We start from the raw sequence: 25,543 nt of genomic DNA on the forward strand, positions 1-25,543 counted from the left end.
GTGACTAAGAATGTCAGATCATTTCATGGAGCAGCCTCTCCTATATCACCTGTATATCACCAGTAGAGGAAGTTGGATTGACAAATTCAATGTGTTTAAACAAAAAAAGAAAAACAGTTATACAGTTATATATACTTGTAGCAGTTTTCTGAACAAAGCCCAGACTTGGTTTGATGGTAATTCCATGCTTTCTACAGGCTGGAACATGAAATTGTCTGTGTCGCATGCATCCTAAATGCAGGAGACATCATGCAGAAACTGAGCTATTTCACGCAGGTAATTTATATTTTAGACACAAACAAACGACTGTCTTCCTCCTCCTTGAATTTGCCTGATGTCTCCCAACATATTCTCATTTAACTTCTTGTCTTTTGTTGTCAGATGTTAGTAATCTTTCGCTTGGAGACAAATTAGATTAAAAACATCAAGACTTTATGTTGTGAGATACAAATCCTCCAGGTAATATTTAGAGCGTCTTAGGATGCTGCAATCCTGAAATCAGATTGAAATCAGATTAGCTTTTGGAAAAAGATTAGGTATAAAAAGATGAACTGCAGTTGTTTATTTGCTAATGATTTTTTTGACACTAAAAAGTTGGCTTGATGGTAATTGTCTGAAATTGTTTAGAATGTCACCATGTTTGAATTATGTTTATTCATCATGGAGGACAATCTCCCTCAAAGATAATTTCTTAAATGAATCGATGGTTGTGATTAAAACATAATTTGAACAATCCATGCAGGTGACCAGCATGAGATTTAGTAGATTCATTCTTCAAAAGGGTTTTTCTTTATTTGACAATCAACATAATTTGCCATTCAAGACAGAGCAGCTCCTCTTTTCCATTTCTGAAACTGCTGCATTTGTTTGTTGTTGTTTTTGTATTTTGGCCAAAGAAACATGAAAAGAAAGACCGGAAAAAACACTTTGTTTTTAAGTAATTACAACTTAATTGTATTCCTTGATTAATTTTCAAAGTAGCTGCTTCAATACGGTGTGCTTTTGAACTAGAAGGAACGCAGCCAAGGCTCTGCTTGTTCATTGACTCCTAGAAAAGTTATGAATTCTGGTCTGACATGATTACCTCCTGAGCTGACTGAAGATGATGACCTTTTCTAGGGCTTATCCTTGGCTGGTGCTCAGGGCAACCTCATTTTGGCACTGGATTATTCCTACATTTCTAATTAGCATTCCTGGGCTTCAGATGGTGCAACCTGTATCAAGGAGCATTCGTGCAATTATTCTTATCGCTAAATCTAACAGGAAAAAGTTTATTTTTATCAGAGGAGAGTTTAAAGTAGCATATTTAGTTATTTGTTTCATATAAGACACATTTTGAGGTCTTTACAGCCGTGTTCCAAAGCCACTATCTACATTTAGCGCATTTTCCACGTATGAAAGGTCAGTCTTCCGTGATACATGCATGAATACGTAATTCACAAAAGTTTCTTATGTTTGTCATTCGCAGATGTGGGCAGATGTCCGTAGACGGGTTTTCATTCAAAATAAGTTTTGAACTGTCCAAAACTTTGAGTCGGTTGAGAATTGCGGTTTTATGTGTATTTTACATAAATCGTTCGCATTAGTGCATGATTTTGTGAGATGCATACGCAAATTTGTGGTTTCCACGACAGTTCCATATGATTGCGTTTGTCTAACGGACTTTTCAAGAATGTATCACCGACGCATAACTTTTTTAGTACTTCTTCAGTGGTTTTAACGTGGGTTATTTGACATCATAGATAAAACAATGGACAAAGCGAGGTGTGACATTACCCATGAATAATGTTTTACCTCAGGCTCTTGCAAAATCAGGCCAAATCCTTCACCATTGCTTCCTGATACGGGTACCGCCATGTTGAAACTAGTCGGCATCATATTTATGGCAATTGGTGTCGCCTCTCCCCACGCCTCTACCTCTTGAACGTTACATTTCCATTGACCATAAAATTGCTAACATTCTGATCTGCGCAAATTGGATTTGCGCCATAAATAAAGAAAAAAAGTTTGGTGCGCTTGGAGGAGGTGGTTTTTGATGTGTATCAAATTGGACATATTTCACAATGGAACTGCAATTGAAACACTTTTTTTGTATTAAATGGGTCAGGTGTCCAACAACTGTACACGGGTAGACAGTTTGCATCAATTCTCAAGGACTCTGGCCACAGAGTTACCAGAGCCCAGGCTACTGTTGCGCAAAGAGAATTATACAAGCCATTAAGAACATTTGAACCATTCAAACATTTGAATCTGCAAATGGTAATTTAGCATTTGTTAACTTTTATTAATTTCTTATAATTTTTTACTCCTGGTTCATCCGCGTTGAGCCCAAGAAAGATGGGAAAATCTTGGTTGTGTTTTTTAAATGCTTTTAAAAGAATTGCAAATTAAGAAGGAAAGGCATTCACACACGGCATGGATGATCAAATGCCTCAACCATTAGACGTCAGACCCACATCCATTTACAGAGGCATCTGATTGGTCAGATTTGAAATATGTTTAGAAGAAGATATCAGAAAAAGAGTGGTCATTCTGACAAATAAAATCACTGAGTAATAACTGTCTATTTCTCAATAGAAGTCTATGGGATTTTAGTTTCTTGAAACCAAGGGCTTCTTCCTATTTGGAAACATGAGAGGGGAGGGTTAAAGCTTTCGATTTTTTCTACATTTAATGTGCGTGATACATCTGTGATGTCATGTAAAGACCTCAACTTTTCTCACTTTTTCTTTTGTATTTTCACTTATGGCCAATTTTCATCCGTGCAATATGCGTGAAATGTACATAGTAGCTGTGTGATAAGGCCTTTAGGGATAAAATAGAAAATAAACTTTTATGTACTTTTTAGAATGTGGTGTTATCATCCCAAAGCAAATTAACTTGGTCTTTTTAATCTCTTGAGAAACATCCAGTTGTTCTCTGTTTTCAGTGACTACAAAAATCTATGCAGGGTTAGGAAAAGACCAATGTTGGAATAAAATGCAGCTCTTGAAGCTCCAAGAGCATTTTCTATGTGACAACATGATCTTTTGTTGAAATAAATGTGAACACTAAGTTTATCTTCGCTTTGAATCTTTGGGAACAACATTCACATCGACGTCTGAGAACATAAACCATGAATAAAAAGGACTGTATCTCTGAACTAAATGATGTAGACATGCTCAGCTCAAATGAAACTGCCCTCCTTTTAACATTCATTGAGGTCTGCAGTGTTTGCACAGCAAAGGACCATAACTCAATGTTCCATGAAAAATCAAAAAGATGAAATATTATGATAAATATGTGAATCTGCAAGATATTCACTTCTTACTTTGCTTAATTCTTGTTTTGGACCTGACCTAATTTTTTGCAAGACGAAGCAAGATAAGAACAGGAAAAAAAAGCTGTTTATGTGGCATTTTCTGATTGGGGGATGATATTTGAAAATTGGTGTGCATGGAAAAATATTGAGTGGAAGTGTAGGAGCTAAAGGCCTAGAAACTATTTAACTAAGTTCTAGCTCCTTTGATACACTGAGATGTGCGACGCCAGAGTTGATTGACGCGCCAAGCGGGCTGTCGTTTCCTTATACGACGAAGAAAAATGAGTCCTTTACTCCGATCAACTTTGCATTACTTTGTTTCTTTTATTAATTTACACTGCTGAACGGATTGGGCTACTCTTTTGCTTCATTTCCCGCACAAGCGGTCAAAAACCATTTCTCCATCTGGCTCATGCACACCTGTGTGTGGTCAGATCATCAACCAATTTATAATTGACAGCAAAACATGAAAACAGCGACACCCACAGGACATGTTTCTCAATAGGGCTCCTACACACCGGCCCCTAAATTGTTATACAATTGAATAACAATTTACAAATACCTCTTAAAAAAGGAGCCAAACATAGTTTACACTTCTTGTAACAAACAAAGTTTTGATATGGGCCTGTCGATTACATTAGATTTAGTTTGTAGTTTCACAGATCGTACAAGTCCCCTTTTGTCTGAATAAACTTCTAAGACTTTGCCAAGTAACCAGGAACCACGGGGAGCTGATGAGTCCATGATTACAACTATGTCCCCGACTAACAAATTCCTCTTCCTTTGATTCCATTTCTGTCTCTCTTGGAGTAAAGGCAAATATTCCCCTATCCACCTTTTCCAGAAAAGATCAGCAAGATATTGTACTTGCTTCCAGCGTTTTCTAACATACTGGTCCTGCAGGTCAAATATTCCAGGGGGTAGAGCAGGTTTCCTCATGAGAAGAAGAAGATGGTTTGGTGTAAGAGGTTCCAAGTCATTTGGATCATCAGACATCTTCGTGAGTGGACGATCATTTAGAATTGCTTCTATTTCACAGAGTACTGTGGACAGTCCATCATCATCCAGTTGCTGCTGCTGTAGAACTGAACAAAGAACCTTACGAATCAGGCGGATTAAACGCTCCCATTCGCCTCCAAAATGTGAAGCTCCTGGTGGGTTAAAACTCCACTGTATTCCGGCTTGTGTCATAACTCTTGCAATTTTGTCTTGGTTTATTGCAGACAACGCTCTTTTTAGTTCTTTGTTGGCACCGATGAAATTTGTGCCATTATCCGATCTTAGCTGCTTCACTTGTCCTCTTCTGCTAATGAAGCGACGTAAAGCATTAATGCATGCATCTGTATCCAGAGATGTTGCAACCTCCAAATGAACAGCTCGGCTAGCCATGCAAGTGAAGATGACCCCATAGCGTTTACAGGTTCCTCTTCCTCTTTTCACTTCCACTGGACCAAAGTAATCAACACCTGTGTTGGTGAATGGAGGCAGATCCGGAAGGATTCGTTTTTTTGGAAGATCAGCCATTTTTTGTGTTACTGATCTCCCATGAAACCGTCGACAAAATAGACACTCTGAAATTACTCGCCTCACCGCAGAGTTGGCGTTTGTAATCCAAAATCTTTGCCTTACTTTGGAGAGTGTATAAGCCCGACCGCCATGACCAAGACGTTGATGTATGTATTTCAGAATGAGCATAGAGATATGCTGGTCCTTAGAAAGGATAAGAGGATGCTTGCTTTCTTCGGGCATTGCTCCTTTGCACAGTCTTCCACCTACTCTCAGAAGTCCATCATCCATGATGGGATCTAATTTGTAGATCGAACTTTGTTTACTCACACTTGAGTTTGACATCAATGCATGAATTTCTTTCATAAATCGCTGCTGCTGACAATAGCGTATGATGGCCAATTCAGCTTCCTTCACATCACTCAGTGTTAAGAAGTCAACCTTGCCAAATGTTGCGTCTGTTGCAGGTGTGACATTTTTCTGCTTTGTCCTTGTGGTTTCATCCTGTACAGTTTTCAACTGCTTTCTCTGTCGACCCTTTTCCAACAGTATGGATTTCATTTTAAGGATCCAGGCAACCGCAGTCGTTAACTTGCTGGCTCTTTGACTAGAAGTGATAGCTTCCAAAACGGCTCGACTGTTACTGATCCACTTCTCCAAAATGAACCCTCCTTTGGCGCACATAAAAATGAGATCTTTCATCATTTTTACTGCTGTCTCCTCCGTGGGCGAGCTCTTCAAGCAGTCATCAACATAGAAGTTTTTCTTGACTGTTTGACAAACCTCTGATTTGAATTCAGATTTGTTGTCATCTGCTGTTTTCTGGAGAGCGAAGCTTGCACAGCTTGGTGATGAAACGGCACCAAACAGATGCACAGTCATCCTATACTCTTCAGGCCCTTTAGCAAAATCTCCACCTGGCCACCATAGAAATCGCAGAAAGTCTCTATGTTCTTCCATTACCTTCACTTGGTGGAACATTGCCCGGATATCACCCATGAAAGCCACAGGTTCCTGTCTGAATCTTGTAAGAACTCCCAGCAATGAACTTGTTAGATTGGGGCCTTGCATGAGCTCTCCATTTAATGACACTCCTTTGAAGGTGGCTCCACAATCGAAAACAACTCGCAGGGATTTTTTCCTTGGATGTTGAACACCATGATGAGGGATGTACCAGACCTTTCCTTCCCTCCCCTTTATCTGCTGTTTAGGGACCCTTTCAGCATAAGATTTCTTGAAAAGTTCATTCATGTATCTTGAATACTCCTCTTGCCAAGCTTTATCATGAATAAATCTCTTCTTTAAACTTTGAAGTCTTTGCCTAGCCACACTGTAGTTGTTTGGAAAATGAACCTCAGGATTTCTAAAGGGTAAGTTCATGCAGTACTGTCCGCCAATCAACGTTACTGAATTTTCCAATGTATTTAGAAACTTTACATCTTCTCTTGACATCTCTTTCTCCTTTGAAACCTTTTCATTAAACTCATAGCTGTACTGACTGGACAGCAATTCCTCAAGTTTATTCACAGAGATCCTGTTCACTGTAACAGAGCGGGGGCACTCCTCCAAAACACCACTGTTTCCATTCAGTGGACCATTGACGACCCATCCCAACACTGTCTTAACGGCATATGGTCCATTTCCATTACTGTTAATAACTTCCCAAGGCTCCAGTAGCTGGGGGGCGTTGGTACCTATTAATAGGTCGACTTCTGCATTTATTTTTGGCATGTGAATTTTAGACAAGTGAGGATGTTTCTTCAGATGTTCAGATGTTGCCATGCTCTCAGTTGAAACTGGCATTTTCCTTTGTGTCAATACTTCTGGCAGAGGATAAAAATTATGGTCTTCTACACCAGACACTTCTAGACCAATCAAAGAGTAGGCTGGAACAACAGTCTCCTGTCCCATTGTACGCAAGAGAAATGAAGTTCTTCTACCAGTAACATTCAGCTTTTGCATAAGATGTTCGGAGCAAAAAGTTGCTGAACTCCCAGGGTCCAAAAATGCATGTGTTTTGATGACACAATTTCCCTTTTTTGCCTTGATCTTCACAGGAAGTATAGATAGGGCACAGTAATCCACTCCGGCCCCTGTATGTCCACATGTTGTCTGTAAGGTTGGTTTATTCTCTATGGACTCCTTTGACTGCTCTGCAGCTAGGGGCTGTCTTTTAATGTGGAGCACAGTAGGGTGCATTTGACTACAGGCCTCACATTTTAGCCGCTGCTCGCAGATGCGACTCACGTGACCAGTGCTTAAACATGCAAAACAGAATTGTCTTTCTTTAAGCCACTGAATCTTGTCTTTATGTTTCATTATTGTAAAGGCTTTGCAGTTTTCCAATAGATGGCCTTTTGCACAAAAAACACAGTTAGGAAACTCTTTGTTGTTGCTGGGTTTTTTAAATACACCTGATGTTACTGTAGTGGCCACAGTGTTTCCTTTGAATCCAAACTTAGGAAGTGACTTGGATCTTATAAAGGATTTTGTATGAGCAATGTTTGATAAAGGATCTTGTATGTTGCCAAATAGAGGATCAGAAAGAATTTTTACATGTCGTTCAATGAAAGCGACAAGATCAATGAAATGAGCTCTGTTGTTGGTTCTTTCCATAACTTCATATGCGGTGACTCTCCAATGTTCTCTCATTTTGTATGGCAACTTTGAGATTATAGCTCTCATGTTTGCAGGCATGTCAAGTTCTTGCATGTGCTGAAGCTCCGTCATAACATTACAACAGGAACGAAGGAATAAAGAAAATGCTTTTAGAGCTTTAACATCCTCAGCTTTTATTGTTTGCCAAGCCAACGCCTTTTCATTGTAAGCTGTTGCTATTTTATAAGGATTTCCAAAGTGGTACTGAAGAAGATCCTTGGCCACTGCATAGCCATGTTCAGGAGTCATATGTTGACAGGTACGCACCAGTTCTTGTGGTTGTCCCCTTGTAAACTGTTCCAAATAGTATAAGCAATCGGCTTTTCCTGTTTTTGCTTCCACTCCTTGCTCAAAAGCCTTGATAAAACTTCTATATTCCAGAGGATCCCCTTCGAAGATGGGAATAGTTCGTGGTGGTAGAGATGTTGAAAGCTGCTGTTGCACAAGTGCTGATGTTATTTCATTTTGCTTCTCCATTATGTTAATTATGCGGTCATTTGGTGAGTTCCCAGTCTGTTCTTGTTGGTTATTGCTGGAATAATGGTAGTTAGTTAATTGCCTTGTGTGATCACTTAAAACTAGAACTGATGAATGAGATTGAGTTTGTTGAACCGTTTTTTGCTTGTTGTGCTCCGGTTGTAGACTTATGCTGTGTTGATACTTGACAGCTGACTCCATTTGTTTGGTTTCCTTTGGTATTGCATCCATAGTCGGTTGTTGTCCCTTTGAAGTATTTTGATAGGCTAATTTCCATGTTTCTGGTTTGTATTCCTCCGCTGAAGGATTTAATGGTGTTTTAGACTCCATTTGATGCCTTTGCTTCTCAAAGTAAGAATTCATTCCATCGGCTTCATTTTCATACTCTTCATCTGCAGCTCGCAGTACAGCAAGCTTAGCTGTGTAAGCTGCTAGTTCAGCCTCCAAGTCCAGTTCTTCCTTTTTCCTCTTAATTTGCAGTTCTTGTTCCTCCAGAGCATGTCTTTGTTTTAGTGCGGCCATACGAGCAATCAATGCAGCTTTGTCTGCTTGAGCTTTAATTCTTGAAGATGATGTTCTGCTTGATTTACTTCTCAGACTAGGCTTACTTTCAACATTGGAAATACTGTCATTTGGACCAACGTCATCTTCAGCATTCTCATTTTTAAACACATTTTCCTCATTCACAGAAATCCATGTTTTACCCTCAGAAATACATTCATTATTGAACAACATTTTGGCTTTAAACCACGTTTCATGTTTTTCACATTCATCGGATGGCAATAAACCCAACAAAGATTCGTGCATACATGTGGCATCATTACAAACCTCAACAAGTTTATCAAGAGCTATTTGAACCTTTGTTTTATCACCTGTAACCATTAAACTTTGCAGTGATTTCCTAATGTTGCTTGCTTTATTTAATTTCAGTTTTCTGTTATTTTGTAGCCTGTCCAGTTTATCAGCGAGAGCTTTTGCAGTCAGTCTAACCACTCGCTTTTCAGCATGTATTTCACTGCCAGTCAAACTATTAGTTCTGCTCGTGGTGCACGCTGCAGTTCCCACTGTTACGTCTGACGTTGCGTCGCGCGTCTCCATGCCAACGCAGTCTTTTATTCAACAAGTTTTAAAGCGCTTATTGAGCAGTCTCGTCAATCAGTCAACCAATGCATTGGATTTTATGTTCAGTTATGTGTGCACACTTTTTAAATGGCCATTGAAGGTGTAGCGCTACTCATACCTCTGGGTTTTAGAAGTGTTGGGCGCCGAAGGCAGAGCTGAACTTCACGGACTGCTTCAGTTGTCGGCTCTCTTCCTTGTCCAAATCCACGAATTATTCCAAATGTCCACTCCAATATCCCGATCGGATTCCAACAGAATCGTAGGCTGCCCTGGGTCTTGCTGATCTTCTCGCTGTCAGCACTGGGTCCAGCTGATTCGATCACTCAAAACAATCCAGCGATGCTCCGAACTGGCTTCCGAATCCCGAGATTTCCATCAATCCATCCAAAGAAAGGAGGGGTTTTTGACTAATAAGTGTAGGAGCTAAAGGCCTAGAAACTATTTAACTAAGTTGTAGCTCCTTTGATACACTGAGATGTGCGACGCCAGAGTTGATTGACGCGCCAAGCGGGCTGTCGTTTCCTTATACGACGAAGAAAAATTAGTCCTTTACTCCGATCAACTTTGCATTACTTTGTTTCTTTTATTAATTTACACTGCTGAACGGATTGGACTACTCTTTTGCTTCATTTCCCGCACAAGCGGTCAAAAACCATTTCTCCATCTGGCTCATGCACACCTGTGTGTGGTCAGATCATCAACCAATTTATAATTGACAGCAAAACATGAAAACAGCGACACCCACAGGACATGTTTCTCAATAGGGCTCCTACAGGAAGTGTTCACTTCCTGGCTCTCGTCTATAATGTCATGTTCTGACTGCAGGTCATCTGGGCCAATTTATCTTAGTCTACGTAATTAAATAAACGTTTACAAACAGTTACAAAACCTCCACCTTTCAACCGCAAGTCATAAAAAAAGATGAATGCTAATGAACAAAAAAAGCCTGGATGTTTTTGAGCACTAAGCAGCTGACTTTTTGTCTGTAATTGCAGCAAATTGCCAATGATGAGTTGTCCTTCAACTTGTTGCCTTTGTAAAATTTATAGAACATTTAATTTTTGAGTGAATGTAGCAGTTTAAAATATCTATAAAAGTTTAGGAGCTTGTCCTGTTAAAAATTAGGAAGACAGGATTTTCTCGGGTGAAATGATCCGTGCTTCCACATCTACGTGCAGTTTCATCATGTACTTTTGAAAAGTTGGAGGGCTAATTATTCTCTGTGGAAAAGAAGTCTCATGAGAAAGACCTGACTCATTAAATGAATGGAGCTGAAGCGCTCATACTTGACCTTGCGTTGCCTTTCTAATGAGGGAAACCTTTTGAAGAGATGTACCTATCCTACACCACTGCATTAAAATGAACGATTTTCTTTAATTTAGCCTGAAACATGTGCAGTAACTTGGTTAATTGATGGGATATGTGAAAATCGATTACCTGTAAAAACGGGCAAGAAAAGTATTGAGGAGAGTGATAAACAATTACTTAAATTGGCTCCAAAATACTATAGGGCTATGACTTTAAGACAGAAAGGGTTATCAATATTCAGGTTTTTTTAATGATTCTCTGAAACACATTCACAGACAGGTGCACACAAGATTTGCATGACCAATATTCTTGGACAGGGGTGTAAAAACAATACCCTTGCCCATATTTGTGCAAAAGTGGATAAGCATGTGAGTTCAATGAATGTGTACCTTGATCACTCTGAATGCTCCAGCAAAGGCAGGAGGCACCCCACACCCCAGAGGCAGGGGCAGAATGCGCTGCAGCCCGTTGTTGCTACCATTACCGTTCGGCCTGGAACTTCCGTTCGGGGTCCTTCGGGGTCCTGGGACAAATGCTGACGTCACATTCTGTGATTGGCTGTACATTGCTCCGATGAAGTGTCAGATAGTGATTGGTCTGGAAAAATTACGATACAACCATAGAAGAAAATATTATGAAGTCTCTTGTAAACAAACCTGCCTTTATTATTGTTATAATTTTTATTAAATGCATATTCGCTTATAGTTTTTTAAATCCGTGCGCCCACTGCTTTATTATTGGCAAAACGGACCCGGAAGAACAACATTTAGCCGTGCTGACAACATTTTCCGCCACGGCTGAACTTAAACTGGAATATCACGCGGATTGTGGCAATATGTCTTTATAAAAATTACAAAGAATATTGTCATACACAATTTATGAGGGAAAATAACTTTAGGTTATAAAAGGGAACGTGAAATAAAAATTTTGTAGGGCCCGAGCAGATCTCGACGCTATGTAGTTTGTCCAAGTGGGGTTGCCGTAGTGTGACATTACCTTCAGTCGAAAGGACCTCGAACGGAAGTTCCAGGCCAAACGGTTATGGTACCTACACCGGCCGATCCTGGCACCCAAGAACCCTCCCATCAGACAAAGACCAAGGAACAACCACCCTAATGCAAACCTGACCTTCACCACAGAGACAGAGCCAAAAGACTGCTCTATTAGTGTCCCACTTACTTTTTCTAAGAGTTCAATGTTTTTGATCAATTTAGTGCAGAATGAAATAAATAAATACTATTATGTAGAATGTCACAATTCATATTTATATATACCGGTACAAATAGAGACATGAAAATGTCAGTCTTGACCCATGCAAAGGGGTCAACCTTCTAAACTCAATAAGCACGGAAAACTACTTTGTTGTAAACTTTTAAACTTAATATGAGGTCATCTTCCTTTTACATTATTTTTATTATTTTGCTGTAATGTCCTTCATCTAAACCAGTGCTGCTTTCAAGGCATTAAGAACAAGAGCCAGTCCACAAATGCTGACCCTGTCCATCCTCGTCATGATGAAACAAAATAGAATTCAATATTTATGCAAGTGGGAACAAAAATGCTGCTAGAGACAAACAGGTGAGGGTCATACAATATATTATTTAGTTCAAAATTTGTTTCCGTTTGCTCTTCTCGATATGTTTAACATAGTTTTTTTTTTATTCCTGCATGAAAAAGGTTCAAATGAATCTTTAATTAATATTTTATGGGATTACTCCCCGTAAAAGTGGCGTTATATAAGGTCTTTTCTTCAACCGTGTGAGCTTCTTGACTGATCATTGCTTGTCAGAGTGATGCAGGTAACAACAGCCTTGAGCGTGCACCTGCGACCTGTCTGCAGATATTATTATAGGCTGCCAAGATTATTCTAGGTTTCTAAATCTGAACCATCAGAAGGACTTTGCTTCATGCAACTCTGCTCCAGATGAAATCCATAAAGATGCATTTCTTAACATGTTTCATTTGCACGTCATAATTTATACAATAAAATATCCCAGTGTGCACCACTTTCTCCAAGAACTTTGGATTGAAGTTGTGAATTAGAGTTTTTAATATTGGAAAGTTTCGAGGTGTTAGAGGGAAAAACTGCAAAGTGCATTTCTATACCATTTACAACACTTATTCCAATGTGGCACAGTTTTGTTGTCTATGTAGGGATCACTCCAGTGAAATCAAAGTTCAAGTCATTTAAATATACTGTAGAGTACATTTTTATATGTGTGAAAGTTTTTAGTATTATTGGATACATACAATAAATTTGGATTATTAATGACTGTGGTCAGAGAACACATAGACACTGAAGCTCCAGGGCAGAGGCACATCTTGTGGTTAAACACGCTTTTCTTTTCCCCTCAGCAACTAAGAAGACACATTCTGATGTTTTGAGGATGGTAACTTCATTTATTGTTATTTATTGAAGACTACAAAGTTCCTTTTTCCTGCTCTGTGTTTCATTTTGTTCACCCCGGGGCCCTGTACACAGCCACCCACACCATCTTTCTTCAAGGCGCAGGCGCGCATCACTCTCACAACAGTATGATTAATATCATCTATGGAATCTGTTATGATGTGGATGAGATAATGTTGTTGCCCTCACTTCATTGTTTTGTTTGTGGCCTGCAGTTGTCCTGGGTTGTGATGAGCACGTTGATTTGGCAATTCTACTTTCTCACTGCGCATTTGAGCAAAAGATGTCCCAATACAAAAACTCACCAAAACATGCACACACTTTGTCAAAGAAATAAAATAACATTTAAAAAGGGACATTTTATGGGTACTTGCCAGCCATTTTGTGGCAAAGTGTGAAATGTGTCGGTTTTTGCATTTTTAGGCCCAAAATGAGAACCGAGAACTTTTGTTTGAGCGATCTTCAAAAATGTTTGCACAACACCAGGATAAGTCTACAATCTCAACCAAGGTTTCATTGACTTTTAGTCTCGGGAAGAGGCAGCCATCTTTAATTAAAAAAAAAAAGTTCATGACCTTGTACAAGGTAAAACTCCTTAGTGTGTCTAATTTCTGGAAAGTTTTGCCAGTCTTTCTTTAGTACCAACCATTTAGGGGGGGTATTTTGTTTCCAGAAGAAATAAAAATTACACTTTCACTAACTTTCTACCCGTCTACTTGACCGTTAGTCTCTGACCAACAGCATCAAATCCTTCCTCACCACTGGGCTCCCTCTTCTTCTGCCTGTTGCAGCAAACATCTTTGAGCTCTAACTCTGCAACCCTGTTGTCGTAATGTGCAACAAGGGAGCAACTGAAAATTGCAAAGCACACTTTCCTTACCAGGGATATACACAAGCAATAAAAGGAATGCCAGAAAGAGTAATGACGTTATTAGATGCTTATAAATATCTAAAGAGATGTTTGCCTTTGATTTATTCAATTAATTGTCTGAAGCAGATTCCTACAACTCTAAATTACATGTGAGGAAATGGATGTTCATGCTGGGATGACTTTCAAATGGACTCATGGTCCCTTTGTCCAAATGGATCGGATAAAACCAGTGTTTTCACAACAGCCTGTCTTTGCTGCCCTTTGCAGAGCATTTAGCTTACTCCAAAAAAGTGTGGAAGCACCAAAAGATGTTGAATCAAGGTTTAAGGGTTCTCTGCTGACCGTGTCACACAATCGGACATCAGTCAGGAATGTCCTAAAGCTTTGTTGAAAAAAAATGGACAACGGAAGCGCCTTTGGCTGTGCTTGCTTTTAGATGTTACTGTTATGTGAGGTGCACATTGATCCATGCTGAAATGGTACAACAGCCGTAAGAAATGTCAAAATCTTTCTCTTTTACGTCTCCCATTCAATGCCTCAATTGTTCATATTCACATTTCGAGATCCTTTAGCTGATTATGAGTCTAAATAAAAGGGAAGCTTTGGGAATTAAGGATTTTTTTTTTGTTAGGCTGCTTTCTGTATCAGAAAGGTAGCATCATGTAGAGGAGAAAGAGGTCAGCTTGTTCATTCATGTCATTCTCCAACTGCAGGAGGCAATGTGTTACTTCTTTACATAGACAGTCACATTCCCCATTAAATGGTGCTTTAATACAGTTTTTTTTGTCATCCGGTAGAAACACAAAATGGACTTTGGAGTCGTTTCTTCCAGAAGACCTGTGTTTTGGTTGAAGAGGAGCTTTTGTTTCCAGCATGGACGGTTTTTTGACATTTATCCTCCCTCTCATGATTGATGCCTCACATGAGGGCTGTTTTGTAAGAGCAGAGCCAGTGTTTTTTTTTTGTCAAAAATTTGGTGAATTAGCCCTCAAATAAGCCAAATAATTATGGTTTGGTCTGAACTGTTGTTCGTGTAACCATGTGTGTGGACAGCCCTGTGAACAAGTGGACCACCGTTCAACCTAAAAAAAAAAAAAAAAAAAGTCCTACAGCTTCGGCTGGCTGTGATTTATCAGTGGAAAAGGTGAGGCTTGTGATGAAATGATTTTAGAATAGAGATGGCAGCTGCAGGCTCATTACGCTTTGAAAAGAGAGGGGAAAAAATGTAAAACTAAAACTTGCTGTCAATCACAGGTGCTGTAAAATTTATGTTTACAAGCTTGGTGTGCAAACTGTATACTATTAGTGCATTATTAAAAAGTGTGGGAAGTCTTACAATCTGAACCAAACTAGGGGTGCTATGACTGTTTTTCCTGTACACCATCTAAACAGCACAGTCTTTACATTTATCTCTAGTTTAAATGTTTCCTAGTGATTTGTGGAAATAATGTGTTATTATAGTGTAATGGACATACATTGTTCATCGCAGGAGTTGTGATAGACAAAATCTACCATGTGTGTCAGTTTGATTTTTTAGACATTGTAGATGTTTTAAGGCTGAAAAAACACTCACTACACATCAGTCTTACTTTAGAAAAGTAAATATAGTTACTACACAACACACAACGTACATTTGACATAAACATGTGGTTTTTTTTTTATCCAGAGAAGGTAAAATGGTGTTGATATGTCCAGCTGCAATGCTACCTTTGTCGCAGACATGTTGTTTTGGTCCTCAGAGCTGTGCTCAGAGCTGCACGCACACAATTCTGGAGAGCGTCAGCATGCTCCGCCCACTTGACTCCCTAGCCAATCACGATCTCGAATTGGACCCTCCGCTTCCCGCAATCAAGCGGGAAAAAAATAAAGCATTAAGAGCTGATTAAAACACATCAATAAACTGTGAAGTAACACGACACGGTTTATGCAAAGTAACTATATAGGCGTTGAAGCAGGGATACAATTATTTAATTAGATTACTCCAATACTTAAAATTAAATGCCGTCATTGACGCAGTTATACTTAAACAGCGTTACTCCCAACACTGCTACACACTTTGAAGACTTTTCTAAGACAGACATGAACATTTTTTCACTTTTCTTTCTCGTTTAAACTCTCAAAGTTCAAACCCACATGGAAAAAAAAAGTTCAGTATTGTAAAATGAAAACAAAGATCTGCTCACGTTTAATGATTTTTGCAGATTATGAAGCTGACTGCATTCTGAACACTAGACACAGCATGGAAAAGATTGATTGACAGTGTTCCACAGCCAATCAGAATGCAGAATACAGTGCCACAAAAAAGCCTGAACAATCAGACCAGAAAAAAAACAAAGCAGACCGTGAAAGGCAAAACGTGTTATAGAGAGGAACCACTGTACATTATTTTAGCTTGTTGTCTATTTTGTTCTTGATATTTGCGAGCTCTTATCAAAGACACACATTGAATAAGCCAGTAAATAAATGGTGCTGTACAAATAAACCTGCATAACACACCATCTCTCAAAGCCTGGAGTTGCCGATACCTGTTAGCTAAGTCTCTCAAATACATTAATTATCTTTAATTTTATGATTAAATAAATAACTAATTATATTTAAGCCCAGCAGCTGTGCATAATGTTTACTGTTGAATGCTAAATACAAACCTAAGGTTAGGACATCTATACCAAACCTTGCCACTGGCATGTTTTGCAGTTTTGAAAATAACGTATAACCCTGGCCTATCCCTGTTTCTGTTTCAGAGCTTCAGGATCTGTTTACTCCTGATCAAACTTTGAGCATGTACTCATCCTTTAAATGTAAGTTAATTTTCTTTTTTACAGCTTCCTGTTTGATCTGTTCTATCTTTTATTTGAATGTCTGCAAACACCCAGATTATCAGGGGGGGCAGGAAAAACAGCGAGTAAGACAGTAAAAAGCTCAGGCCACCGCTGTTCATATTTCAATGTTTGGTGCCTGCTGTGTGGAGGCATAATCACTTAAGCTATCTCGGTGCATTACAGTTCTCTGATGAAGCTGCCACTGCCTGCGAGCAATGATGCATTTTGCTGGAGAGCAAGCTTTGAGATGATGGCTGCGGTATCAGCGGGTAGCAGATAATAATCTTGCACAGTCAACGTTGACAACAGCAATCAAGTGGCTCATGGCCATCCTGAGAGGGGGACATTGCATGAGGAGATATGCAGGACATCTTTAATTATTAATTGTCGGGGAGCAGTAGACTTTATGTGGGCAACGTTTGCCTGCTGTTCAGCCATTTAGAGTTGCAGAGAAACCATGGGAGGCTTCTTTGGCTTGATGTGTCACAGAGAGTGGCACTGCTTGGACCACAGAGAAAACCCATTTTCAACATCTTTCTAACGGGAATCGTGTAAAGTTTAGCTGGGAATACGGCCCAAGACACTTTTAAACTGCCATCTGGCCTACTTGCCATCGGTACAAAACAAAAACAATAAAGTTACTTGAAATTTTCAGAAGTTTAAAGCATGTAACAACATTTGAATCTATTCATATTTTCATATAATGATGAAATGTTTACAAAAGCAAGGCTTTTACATCTTCCATTTATAACCATCACATTTAAATGAACCTCAAAGACCCACCAGAGTCATCTTTTGAGTTATTGTAAAAGTATCCCCAGTGGTCTTTTAATTATGCCGTTTTTAACAACACAAACACAACCCTGTGTTGTTTCTAGGACATAGTTTCTGCAGAGCAGCATTATTTTAGTAATTTGCCTCAGACTGTTGGTGCAGACTAAGTATAAGCTCAATTTCCCATCCCATCAACCCTTTGTTTACACTCTCTCCCGCTTGCTTAAAGCCCCTCAGCCCCTGTACTTTTCTATATACAGTATATGTCACCCATCATGAGAAAAATGGTACAAGAACATGTTAAAAACACACAAAAACACATTTTTTTGGAGTGGGTATGTAAGAGAGGGCTGCGACTCAGGAATATAAGAAAGGTGTGGCAGTGAGATGCATCTAGGGCTACAACAAGAACCATTCTGTTCTGGAGGTGGATTTGGATAAAGTTAATGACATTCACCAGTTTTCAGTCTGACAGTAGCAGTATCTCATTCATGGCCATCCTACCTCACCTAGGACAACAGCCTCCATCCATAACGGACTCTCTTTCAGGTGCTTCTAAACCTTCACACCCATAGTGCACCCCACTCCTGGGTCATCTGTTTGGCAGCTGTTGTTAGTCATAAGCAGCTGTTTGAAGTCATTTTACCATTGTTGTTCTCATAAGAGGACACCTGGTTGAGGCTTGGGAGATGTCATCCTGATGGTATGAGGGTTGCTCAAGGAATCTGCAGCCCAGCTGGCAGGATCACTCCAGAAGCGGTTCAACCGTAGTCTTTATGCAGAAGTATTCTAATTCTCCAGCATTTAAAGCCTCAGGTCTTCACAGAGCAGAAACCCCTTCAGTTCGTGTACCAGGATAACTTAGGTGAGAAGGATGCGATCTTCCACGTATTACATCATGTGTTGATGAAGGTTCCCATTTTTCCAGGTGATGTTGTCTTGAAGTTGAGTCATGGCATTATCTTCCTTGAAAAATTTCATTTGAAATGAGTTTATATCTTGTGTATAACTAAAGTCTGGTACATACTGTACGTAAGGGGCAGGTTCTTTGACACGTTTTCCTTTTTTTAAAGCATTTAACACCAACAGCCCCTCCATTCTGGCAGATGAACTGCTTAGGACAGGCATGTTCAAAGTCCAGCCCATGAGGCCAAATGCGGTCCAAATACAAATTTCTATCAGCCTGCAGGTTCCTGTCATAAAATCAAACATCGGCTACCCCCAGCACTTTCTAAGAACTGTACGGTTTCTCAGTTATGATTGGCTAAATTCTGTTAAAAGCCATTTGGAGACACTGTTGCTAGACCCTACTGTGACACTTTCTAGCTCATTTATGAAATGTTAGGTGTAAATGAAATGAATAGATTTTTTTCTCTCATCAAAGCAAGATTGTCTTGCACTTCTGAATAAGACCATTATTATTTTCCTGTTCACATAATTTACATTTAGAGGTTTACAGTGAGACTGTAATAATGAATGTAACATTTCATGTGAACACAGAATTTATTTTGACAAGATCTTTTTCCGGACAGACTTTTTCTTCAATATATCTCTGGCTTAAAAAATTCATAGCAATTGGGTTAAACTATATATTTAGATATATTTTTGCTCTATGCAAAGAAATGAATCGCATTGTTTCCCATTGCAATAAAATGTTCTTTAAATAGTCCATGTTATTTAACGTTATATGAGATTACAGGGGTTCAAAGAATGCTAACTGATTGGTCAGCCCTCACACATTTTCATCTCACCGCATCTGGCCCTCTTTGCAAAATATTTTGGCTTAGGATGAGGGTGGCCTTCTTTCTTAACCCCGTAGATTGGACGCTACCTACCATCAAGACCACAGTTTGTCAATCTGCGGGATGGAGTGCAGCAAGGGGGGGTTCATGGCTGACTGTTTTGTCCCTCTTTAAGTTCACACAATGCCACCTGTTTTCTTCTCTCCTGAGAAGATTGAGGTCTTTAGATGTCTGCAGGAGCAGACTCCACCTGTTTTTACCAGACTGTGGTGGCGGGTGCCTTCTAGTCCGCTGCAGCAGCCTGAAAAAGAAGGACCATAGGAGACTGGACAAGCTGATTAATAGAGCGAGAATTGGGCTCACTTAGGGCTGTGGTGGAGGTGAGGCTGAAAAGTAAGTTCACTGCCATTAAGGATAACTTCAACCATCCTTTACACAATGCGCTGTGTGAGCAAATAAGCAGAGTCCTCACTGAGAGGTTAAGGACTGCCTTAGTTCCTGCAACCATCAGACTAAAGAACTCCGCACCTGTGCAGGATTCTCTAAACTTCTTTTTCAACCTTTTTGTACAATTTTATCAACTTTATTGCTTATTATTGTTGGCTATAGATGAGTTTCCCTGCTTGGGATCAAAAAGTTGTATCATATTCCCTTTTTTTTTATTTTTGTTGTGTTCTCAGAATCACCTTTGGCTCCCCAGACAGTTAGATGAGAGGTGAAAGACCGGTCATTTGCAATTCAAAAGGTCTTGCAAAAAATCCAACTTGACACCCAGAAATCTCACTTGGATTGGGGGAAAACTTTAGTTTTCCACTGCGGGTATGAATGTGAGTTCCTACAATTTTTTATAAGATGGAAAGGACCCCTGAATGTTGTGACAGCGTTTTTGAGCCTTTGCAAAGGGCGCCCAAAGGTGCACTGACTTGGGATTTAGGTGATGCATCCATGCACACTCAGGACATTTTATTTGTATTTTCTTCCACTTGTGTGTTTCATGTCATTTACACTCTACATGTTGGACCATTACAGCATCTCTGAGTGCTCCCGGCTTCCAGACACCTCTAGCTGCAGGTTGATGATTGATTTTGTGATCATATCATAACATCTGTCACTGAATGCCTGAGACGGCGGAGTAAAGAGAAGTGCTGAGTTGTCAAATTAACGCTGCATGGTGGCAAGTTGGATCAAGTCATGGAAAAGATAAAACACAGGTTTGCTGCACTCAATCATTGCAAAAGGAGTGTGCTTGGAGCTTTGGTAAAGGTCCAAGACATCCATCTTCCTACTCAAGCACAGTTATTCCCACAATCATGTGGACACAGTGGGCAGTGAGTCAAAACAGGCTGCACCTCCACTGTTGATGTAATGACCAAACGCATGGGGAGTCATCATAGAAGGCCCCTGATTCAGGGTGGTCAATTGTGATTAAGTGAGCTGAAGGTGGAATCAGAAAAATAATGTTAAACAAGCAACCAGCTGGAGTGTGATTTTTCTTGTGTCTGTAATGGACTAGCTCTTGCCTCAAGTGTAAGCATTTAGGAATTTTAAGTTCATGTTCAAAAATAGGTCAGAACATTGTGAGCCAACAATTTCATGAAGCCATAAAAGGTTAATTTGAAGAATAAGAAATGAAAAAGCTGCATGAAAACACAATAAACCATAACAAAAAAACTGCTAAATATATGTCAAATAAAGAGATTGAGAGGTTTTAAGACATAGCTATGACAGTGCAGTCAAATGTTATTCTCTTGCCCAGATGCAGCATGGGTAAATTCCTGTTAACAGGCTTTTGCAAGTGATTTAGCAAACCAATATCTTCATGCTAAACCAATACACTGATAATATGTAGGTTTGTTTAAATATGCTTGCTATAAAAACACGATATATGCATTCTACAAGAGTTTGAAAGGTATTCAAATGCCAAAATTAATCACAAATAATTTGCATTTGGATGCAGTAAAGATGGTCATAAAGGATAATAAAGAACAGATGCTACATCCAGGATACAATTCTTCCAGAGCCCTGCAGAAGCTCAGTAAATATCAATAAATGCACGCCTGATAAAGAAGTGCATAAGCTGCACCTTTACAACTCTATAAATCACACACAATTCAGATGCAAAAAGTGTTGGTGATTAAAAATTTATTTCCCATATACTTAACATTACAAAGGTTTGATTACCTTGCATTTGGACTATTGATGTAAACATGGTTGAATGATGGAGCCAGAGAAGAGCTTTCAACTGTGCAACGTCAGGAAAAAGTAGCTGCCACACCAGCTGACCCTGCAGGGTTTCAGGAGTCCTGCCCCCTGAGGTTAATTAGCTTGGAGAGGAAGGTGGTCAATCAAGCCCAGTGCAGCAGTTAAAATCTCTCTGTCTTCCTGACAGCAGTCTGGCAGAATATTGACATAAATACACACCAGGATGTCTTTTGTTGTAAATGGTGTCAAAGTAAAATACAATACAATTCCTAAAGTCTGGAGCAAACCAGATGGGAAACATGAAAACCCAGGCGACAGCTCAATTATCCACACATCAATCAGCAGGGGACGTGATTGGTTCTGTAAATGGAGCTGGAGTGATGTGTTGTGGTAGATCGATGGCCCAGTGGTCCTCCTTACCAACAAGCCCATAGCTATCTCATCATATCCACCTCCCCACAGAGTTAAATGCATCCTGTTTATTATAATGCCACTGGCTTAAAATGTAATTGAGTTTGGAATAGTAAGATTTGATTGCATCATTTACAAAATAAACTGCATTTTTTTATTTCTGCGGTTGCTGTGAGTTATCTGTGTAATGTCTACAGGACGCTGAGCAACCACGTACACAGGGGACAAACTTTGCACAAAACACACGTGTCCTCTAAAGTCGCCTGACCTTCATGGAGCAGAGCATCACTTGGAGATCTGGATCAACACTTTGTGCATCGTCATCATTAATCAAAACGGAGGAAACGGTAAAAGTATTCAACACTTATTGTATTCTGGTTCTTTCATCACACATCTTTTTACACAAGCAAAGGCAAGCTGTTGAAAAAGATTGAGAATTATTTTTGGCTAAATTAGGTTTATTCATTTAATTATCATTTTATTAAACAAAATTTTAGCATTAAAAAGAAAAGATATTAGAGTGTTAACAAACTAATGTGGATCTTTTGTTTAGTTCTCAATATTTTTTGCAGTGTTCCCCTTCAGAACCATGGCTTGACAAATGCTCTTTTACTACTAGTTCTAGGAAGTTCCATAATTTGCTATCTGACAAATTATTCAATAGCTGCGGTTCCATGTGCAAAATGCCTTTGATCGGATCAAAGATCGGATTAGAATTGAACTATGTACATGGGCCCCGGCAAACTTTATCCAATGATATCACACATTTGCATATGCCACACTTTCGATTGAAATAAATCCTTTTGACATGCACAGAACTCTCTAAAATACCGGAAAGGACTGTAGAAGAAGAAATAGCAAGTTCAGTTGTAAACAAACAAAGCTGCGACATAGCGAGATGATCTTCTAAACGTGCTTTTATTACTTTTATGATTATTATTAAGTGCCTGTCCGCTCATAATATTCTAAATATGTGTGGCCAGCGCTTCATTCCTGGCCACACGGACATTAAAGAAGGCTTAGGATTAGGCTAATACATGCCAACAATATTTGGCTTTGGATGTACTTAAATCCATGTGGTCTATGCTGCAATGTGCATCTTAGCTGCAGGTAAGTATGTGGGAATAACATCAACCTTTATTTTTTGTCTGGACACAACTGGTAACACAAATTCAGGTGATTGTTAACACGATTTCTCAGGACTGCGGAGTCCAGCAGCTCGCTCACGCAGAGCGGTCCGAAGCCTCCTTTGGAGCGCACACCGTAACAAATCACCCTTCGCTGCCCGCAAACACGTAGCTACGAATCCGGCTGCTCTGGTCTGAGACATGCTTCGCTCGTGCGGAGCAGCTGGCCGGTCCTGTTCGCGCTCCAAAGCCTCCTCTGGAGGGCCACAACGTCTACGCATGACGTAAAAGCCAGCGCAGTAACGACCCACAATCTGAAGAAATAGTTTACATGCACCACGATCGGATCAAAAATCGGCACAACCCACCCATCTGATTGGAAGGACATTTTGGGGTAGAGTATTTCGAATGGTGTGCTTACATGACAAGTTTTTATTCTGATAATGCGTTTATTCAAATGACTTTTGTCAATGTAACTGCACCTGATTAATAGGTAGTAGCTTCTTTTCTCTGTAGTTTAAAGTTGGAAAATAAGAAAAAAAGTGCTAAAATAATTTTAATAGTCACAAAATATGTGATTGATACAACTTTTTGTCAGCTTTTACTACACTCTCATTAAAATGAGTAATTCTACTTTTATTTTCATCAACACAGACCCACGGATCAAACATCAGAATAAAAATAACCAAAATTTAGATATTTCATTTTTTAATATTCAATCGTTTCCCTCCTCAGATCTTAGTGCGTATATCTGTAACTCATTTCCTGTGGTCATATATTTCAAATGTGTGCAGTTTTAGTACTCATTGTAATCTGAAAACTGCAGAAGCCCTTCTGGATCTTCCTCGATCATATGTTTTCTTTTATGATCTCCGAGCTTTTTGTTCGGAGGGACTTTAAATATACTGATGAGGTGAAATCTTTCATATAAAGCTCATGAGCCTCTACAAAGTATTCTTGATGGCAGCTGTGAGTGCGATGTAATGGAAGAGGTAGGAGCAAAGCTGGAGCGATGGGTAGTTGCTTGAAACAGCATTATCTATCATGTCATAGAATGGAGAGCTCTCAAAGCCATTTCAAATATCATACGGCAACACTTCAGTCCCCTCTGAGCTTCCAACCTCACTGATGTCTTCTCCTGGAGATGCATCACAGAGAACATAAAGGTGCTTTTAAGGAGTAATTTGCTTTCCAGTGTTTTTTCTTTCCCTTTTTTGTGTTATTATTATCTTGAACTGCACCTGCAGTCACTCTGACCCTCTGGTCTTTTTTTCTGATCCCTTCTGATAATAGTGGAGCCTGGGTTTTAATGTAAAACTGAGAAAATATTTCAGCTCTTCCTTCGTTAGTCATCCCCATGCCAGCGCAGCTCGTCCCTGTTAATCAGCCTCGTTCATGCATGATGCTCCATCACTCAGCTGCTGCCGATAGATAGCATGTATCGAAAAAGGCCTCATTAAATTTTACAACAGACTCTGTCTCTGGTATTCACTCTTAGCTTCTGCTCCTTCATCAAAGGAAATGGCAAACTTCTCCTCAACTGATTAAAACTGTTTGGGCAGAGTGTTCGAGACGCTTGGCTTTTATTGAACTGTTTCACATACTGTACCTGTTTGAAAAGTTTTCAAATTAAGATTTTGATTTGACGTTTAGCGTGGTGTTTCCGCCTTTCTGTCTGGGGTAATCAGACGCCGCAGGTGGTGAGGAAATGTGCATCTCAGCAATCATCTCCATTGACTTGTGGTAATAGCTCATCAGGGTAGATTGTGCTAATAATTCTTTTCAGAGGTCATGATTGCACATACTTCAAGGTCTTTCGGCTAAATAGGGACGTCTTTAACTTCTGTGCCATGCACTTGTTAAACATTTTTCTTAATGCAAGCTGATGTTATACAGAAGACTGATATGCAGCCATGTACAGTAAAAAGGAACATTGGTGAAGATTTGGTGAATGGATACATCATGTTTTTATACTGACTAAGAACCATGATGCCCAACAGCTGTCTCCAATGTTTTCTGGAATTCTTTTGAGTTGTCTTTTGCCTTTGTGTGCAATCCTTCCAAATGAAGCTTGGTGTTGCTGTTGGCATTTTCTGAGGGAGAAAAAATTAGATTTGAAAAATTTCAATCAACCTATGGCATTTCAAGCTGCTAACTGGATTTAAGAAACACTCACCAGCCACTTTATTACATACATCTGTTCAACTGCTTGTTAACAAAAAATTCTAATCAGCCAATCAAATGGCAGCAACTTAGTGCATTTAGGCATGTAGACATGGTCAAGACGATCTGCTGTAGTTGAAACAGAGCATCATGATTTGGAAAGAACGGTGACTTTTTTAGCATGGTATGGTTGTTGGTGCCAGATTGGCTGGTCTGAGTCTTTTCAGAAACTGTAGATCTACTGGGATTTTCACCAACAACTGCATCGGTTAGTTCAAAAGGGCCCAAGTCCACAATTTTTCATATTAGAGATATTATATGCTCTATGGTCTTCAAGGGAAAAGCTATATGATTATGTGCAAAAAAGTCCCAACCAAGTCTGTTGTAATGTGTTGACTACGCTTGACATTTAAAATGCATTAAGTGCAAAATTCCTGGACTTGGGCCTCTATTGCATGGGTTTTGCTTCCTCCCATAGATGGCAGCACTACTTATCCAATAGGGCAGCGCCCCTGTATAATTCAAGAAGGGCCCAAGTCCAGAGACTTCATGCTATGCAATTAAAATCATTTCCTGGAAAAACAAACCTCTTGGACTTGGGCCCCTTTTGAACTAACCGATTCAGCTATCTCAAGGGTTTATAGCCAATGGTCTG

Source organism: Oryzias latipes, chromosome 8 (assembly GCF_002234675.1).
Source record: "Oryzias latipes chromosome 8, ASM223467v1".
In the NCBI taxonomy this organism is placed as follows: domain Eukaryota; kingdom Metazoa; phylum Chordata; class Actinopteri; order Beloniformes; family Adrianichthyidae; genus Oryzias; species Oryzias latipes.